A 6,387-nucleotide genomic window follows, 5' to 3' on the forward strand; every position below is an offset into this window, starting at 1 on the left:
AACACTAAAGTTTTGTTGTCCAAGTTTAGGATATTCCACTAGTACAACCCTAATGGCTTGGAATTTGATAATAAAGAGATTTCTAACTGATCCTAACATGTTTTAAAGAGGGATATGCATGCTTGAAAGATGTTAAATATGGAAATGCCCTATGGATCCAAACCTTTTAAAGCGAACAACAAATGCTAATGAAATTCTCAAGTGAACGTGCGTTGGGATATTTACCTGAGTCAAACAAGCCATTATTTTGCCCATTTACAAAAAGCTGACCTAAATATCGTAGATGATTTGTAAAGTGATTTATCGGTCAATCATGCGTTACAGGCTATGTTTTTGTAAGAAATGACTTATGGATTGGGAGTCAACACTCAGTTAAAAATCCCCTGCCTCCCCTATTTCCCTATCATTGCAAAACCTAATATATAAAAACTAAAAGAGTTTGCTGTCCCTAAAAGAGTTTCTCTATACATTTGTGCATTTCCATTCCAATTTAGATGTACACTTTTTTCTTAAATCAAAACTTTGAGTTTTCTCTTTCAGATTCGCACGTAAACAAGAAGATAAAGGCAAAATAGATCACAACAAAATGAAAATTTTGAGTTTATGCATGGAAATAATTAAAAACAATAAAAAATATAAGAAAATAAAACTTATCAACACATCACAAACAAACACAAAATTTTTGTTGTCCAAGTTTGGGAAATTCCACTAGTTCATTCCTAATGGCTTGGAAATTGATAAGAAAGAGATTTCTAACAGATCTTAACAAGTTTTAAATATGGATATGCATGCTTGAAACATGTTAAAGATAAAAATTCCCTATGGATCCCAACCTTTTAAATCGAACAACATAAACTCATTAAATTCGAGAGTAAACGTGCGTTGGGATATTTACCCAAGTCAAACAAGCCATTATTTTGCCCATTTACAAAAAGCTGACCTAACAATCACATATGATTTGTAAAGTGATTTATTAGTCAATCATGCATAAGAGACTATCTTTTTGTAAGAAATGACTTACGGATTGGGAATCAACACTCAGTTAAAAATCCTCCGCCTCCCCCTTTTCCCGATCATTGCAAAACCTAATATATAAAAACTTAAAGAGTTTGCAGTCTCTAAAAGTTACAGAGACATTTTGGAATTATCTCTCTGTACATTTGTGCATTTCCTTTCCATTTTAGATGTACACTTTTTTCTTAAATCAAAACTTTGAGATTTTCACTCTTCGATTCTCTCATAAACAAGAAGATAAAGGTAAATTAGATCACATTAAAAAATAAATTTTAGAGTTTTTTATGGAAAAAATTTTAAAAAATTACTAAGGTAAGTAAATAAAATTTATTCACACACAAAAATGAGCACAAAAGTTTTGTTGTCCAATTTTTGGAAATTTTGCTAGTTCAACCCTAATGGCTTGGAATTTGATAAGAAAGAAATAACATTATTATTTTATTTTTTTCTTTAATTTACTTCATTTTATTTCAATTTAGGCCATAGGGGTATTTTTGGAATATTTTATTTATAGGGGTATTTTATTTGATTTTACGTGCTCTACCCCTTATGCGGAAGAATCTTGTGCTTGTTGGTATTTCCTGTTCCATATATGCCAGTTCATTTTTTTATTTGTCGTCCAACGTTAAGCTGGGCAATGTGGAAGTTTTTTTTGAAGCAGCGTCTGCATCATTAAATATGTAACTGAAGAACTCCATTCAGCTCCTCAAGCCAGGTAGTAAGTTCCTAGCTATAAGGCAACTATTTCTTCCAACAATCTCAATTCCTTTCATGTATAACTCCTTCTCAATAGGAGACCAACTGTTTTCAGCAACATCTACTTCTAATTCTCCCTTGCCTGAATAGAAACTTTGCATTGTAATAGGAACTTCAATCCCAATGTTTGGGTGGACTCCTGATGTACTTTCAGCCATTTTGCCCTTCACAAGATCAAAAGCTGCCTCTGGCCTATCCACTGTTTTCTGTTTGTTAGCTATTGAAGTAATGGATGCTTCATTAGTGGCCAACATGCTATAGTTTATGGCGTTGCACTTCCCCATATTTTCAGGATTTGTTATCTCTTCAATATTTGTAGTTACATCCATTTCTATGGAAGCCATATTGCCTATTACATCAAACCGAAGTGCTTGGAGGGCCTCAAAAACATAACGGCAAGTCTCCCCCACACTTAGATCCATTTCTCCCAATACTTGCTTCTGGATTTTCAGGCCCATCTTGTAACACTGTATGAAATTTTCAAGTTGGCCAACCATTGCATGAGTATCACCCCATTGCATATGGCCAGAAAATTTAGCAAGAGCATGCTCCTGACATTCATCCAAGTTGGGAATTTCAATTGAGTGCTCAAGATAGGGGATAGCCTGACTGGACTGTCCCAAGCTGCTGTATAGTGCTTCTACCACATGCAAACACATCACCATCTCTAAGCTTGGTTTCCCATCAACACAAATTCAGAGCCTTCTGTGGATTATCTCTTGAGGAGATCAAATCTCTTGCATGCTTGAGTAGGAAAGGTCCAAGATTAGGGTTGTTGAGTGCTACTTCAGCTGGATCTGCAATTACATTGTATAATTTTGATGCTCCTAAGGCAACATTCTTTTTTTTGTTGTTGGAAGCAGCACTAAAACTCAATTTTCTTACGTTTTTATCAGTCTTTACCTTACTCAATATACCAGATTGTACGGACGGCTCAGCATCCAACTGCAGCTGAGATGGTTCTCTTGAGTGTCCAGAAGAAATGGACTTATGACCAGAAGAGTGGGTATGCTCAGACTTTGCACTCGAAGAGCCATTTTCCTCTTTAGAAGCTGCATTCTTTTCAACAGGCTCCTCTTTCTCTGACTGCTCTTCCATTATCTCTAACACCCACCTATCTCCTCTTTAGAAGCTGCATTCTTTTCAACAGGCTCCTCTTTCTCTGACTGCTCTTCCATTATCTCTAACACCCACTTATCTCCACCAACTAGAGGGCATAACTCAGAATCAATCCTTGAGTCATCACCCTCATATCCAAAACTTGGCCTTGATGGGGACCCATCACCAGAGGTGTGCATGTCACAAATGATATCATACAACTGTTCAATTGAGGTATCCACCCAAGCTTCTTCAAGAAGATTAATAGCCTCACTTCGAGGGCTGTGAGGACTAAGAGTACTCTTTGTCAATTTATTTATAGAAAAATTTTCCTTGAGTGTGGGGCTCATGGCATGTACAACCCCATCTTCATTTTTACCATCAATGAAAATTCCAGTCATTTTACATGCACAGTGACTGTGCTCATCAACAGCAAAATATAGCCCCCCAAAAAAACTTTTCAGCAGTCCCCATAAAATTTTTCCTATGAATCCCGGCATCCCCAGAAAAATTTCCTCTCGAAATACATACACCCAAGCCCAAATAGCTTCAATTGGTACTGTTTCTCTGCTTCACGGAACAGAGAACCTCCCGGCCAAACATTCGAGCAACGGTGTTGTTGCTCAGCCCCTGGTAGCCCCTTCGCCCTTATGGAAAAATAGTTTATACATATCGAATGAGGCCATGTTAGAAGCTTAACCCAAAACACGTTGATGGTGGTTCCCCGCTGGACTCCCGAGGGCGAGGTGGAGCAAAAATTTGTCCGACGGAGTCGCCCCCTTCTCTGGTGGCGAACAACAGCCCTTGGAGGCTTCGGCTCCAAATCTTCCAATGCTGACGATTTTGGAATTTCCCCTGTTCGGATTTGTATTACCTCCCCATTGTTCGGCTTTGGATTTCCTTGCGTCTTCAGTTCGGAAAGACGTATGGTGTCCATTGGCAAAGGATTTGATGTCGAACCCCATTTTGGATTGTCCGACGAAGGGTATGTTGTATACCCTTCCATTTTCGGAATTTCTGAATCCCAAAATTCGGAGGTCGCCACCGCCGGAGATACAGAGAGGTCTCTGATTGCTTGCTTCTCCTGCCTGTCCGAGCCAGTGTCGACTGTGGCAGCCCTCTTAATTGTAGAAACTTCAATTGCAGCAATTTCAATGGAAGATTCATACGATGCACGTATTTATCCCATATCTTTGCATACTTTTTCCATTAAATCGTATACCTCGTCCAAAATAATCCATCCTTTTGGGTAACCTGAATAGCCCATTGTGTTTCTGCTCTGATACCAGTTGTTACGGTCCCGGATTTGACACAAGGATTCTTTGGGAGGATCTGGGATCTGCCACGGGTTACGGGTTACAGGTTACGGGTCTTCCAAGCATTAGCATAGGGATAGTAGGAAGATATGGGAAAGACAAAGATCAATGGAGGATGAGAGAATACCTGGGTTTTTGAGGAAACCCTAACCTCTAGATCAAGAAGGTGATCTCAAGCCTCTTTACGCTAGATTTAACCTAATTCTTAATACTTCAATACTTCCCTCTCTCATTACTCTTACCCCTTAAATAGGGTTCACCCTGTTAGGTTTTAATATAAAATATTACAAAAATACCCCTATAAATAAAATATTCCAAAATACCCCTGTGGCCTAAACTGAAATAAAATAAGTAAATTATAGAAAAAAATAAAATAATAATGTTATTGTGTTCATGACATTATTATTTTAGGCAGTTGATCATATCTCCATATGCAAAAGAATAGCTAATGGAAAGCAACAGTCTTGTAGGCAATTCACACCATGTGGCAGTCAGTTGATGTGTGGGAAGCAATGTCCATGTCTTCATAATGATACTTGCTGTGTTAAGTATTGTGGGTGTTCAAAGAGCTGCAACAATAGATTCAGAGGATGCCATTGTGCTAAGACCCAATGCAGCAGTCGATAGTGTCCATTCTTTGCATCAAGACGGGAATGTGACCCTGCTGTTTGTAGGAATTGCTGGGTTAGTTGTGGAGGTGGTTTGCTAGGCTAGCCACCGGCACGAGGGGATGGCTACAAATGTGGAAATATGAAGCGTCTCTTAAAGAAACAACAGAGAATTCTATTAGGAAAATATGATGTTGTAGGATGGGGAGCCTTCATAAAGAACCCTATGAACAAAACTGATTATCTTGGAGCAATTTGAGGCAATCCAGTAGCAGTGTCCTTCGATACTATCACTGTTGGCACTGCTTGTGTCTCTGTCCCTAAAGGGAAGACATTAGCGCTGTCGTGCACAGGAGGCCGCACCTTCTCTAAGATTCTGTTTGCCAGCTATAGGGATGCTACTGGATTATGTGGGACATTTATTGAAGTCACTTGTGGGTCGGAGACTGCTCTCTCATTTGCTGCTGCTATTGCAGTGAAGTTAGGGGTACCCTAGCAGTAGCTCCAAACTGCGAAATATTATGCCGCTCTATATTGTGTACAGAAACAGGTCCATGGATTGGACATGGCCTTGGATACAAAATTGCTAGCTTCATGAACACCAGCTTTGAAATGTGGCCTGCAAGTATACATAAATCTGCCTTTTCGCACTTCCTTCGAGCTTAAGGACAAGCTCATTCTTCCAGGAGGGGTGTAATATTCTGAACACAATAAAATTTTTATTTTATTGTTTTTATTTAATTTACTTTATTTTATTTCATTTTAGGCCACATGGGTATTTTTGGAATATTTTATTTATAGGGGTCGAACCCTATTTAAGGGGAAATAGTAATGAGAGAGGGAAACATTGAATATTAAGAATTAGGTTAAATCTAGCGTAAAGAGACTTGAGATCACCTTCTTGATCTCGAGGTTAGGGTTTCCTCAAAAACCCACATATTTTCTCATCCTCCATTAATCTTTGTCTTTCCCATGTCTTCCTACTATCCCTACAGTAATGCTTGGAAGAACCGTAACCCGTGGCAGATCCCAGATCCTCCCAAAGAATCCTTCTGTCAGATCCGAGACCATAACAAAATGCTCATTAAATTCTCAAGTGAATGTGTTGTGGGATATTTACCACAGTCAAACAAGCCATTATTTTGCCCAATAACAAAAGGCTTACCTAAGAATCACAGATGATTTTTAAAGTGATTTATCGGTCAATCATGCGTAACGGGCTATGCTTTTATCAGAAATGACTTTTGGAATGGGAGTCAACACTTAGTTAAAAATCCCCTACCTCCCCCTTTCCTGATCATTGCAAAACCTAATATATAAAAACTAAAAGAGTTTGCAGCTCCTTAAAGTTACAGAGAGTTTTTGGAATTATCTCTCTCTACATATGTGCATTTCCATTCCATTTTTTATGTACATTTTTTTCTTAAATCTGAACTTGGAATTTTCACTTTCCGATTCTCTCATAAACATGAAGATAAAGGCAAAATAGATCACAAAAAATGGAAATTTTAGAGTTTATGTACGGAAAATTTTTTCAAAAATAACTGTATAAGTAAATAAAATTTATTCACACACCACAAATGAACACAAAAGTT

At 38.2% G+C, this 6,387-nt stretch overlaps 1 pseudogene; it reads right to left on the reverse strand.

Annotated features, from left to right (window-relative positions):
- Nucleotides 1-1,712: 1,712 nt before the first annotated feature.
- On the reverse strand, nucleotides 1,713-3,269 carry LOC137943645 (protein KINESIN LIGHT CHAIN-RELATED 3-like; annotated as a pseudogene).
- Nucleotides 3,270-6,387: the final 3,118 nt, after the last annotated feature.

The sequence above is a fragment of the Aristolochia californica genome, unplaced genomic scaffold, assembly GCF_029961685.1.
Source record: "Aristolochia californica isolate CCGP_79_NKW_82.1479 unplaced genomic scaffold, dmAriCali1.0.hap1 SCAF_11, whole genome shotgun sequence".
NCBI lineage: Eukaryota > Viridiplantae > Streptophyta > Magnoliopsida > Piperales > Aristolochiaceae > Aristolochia > Aristolochia californica.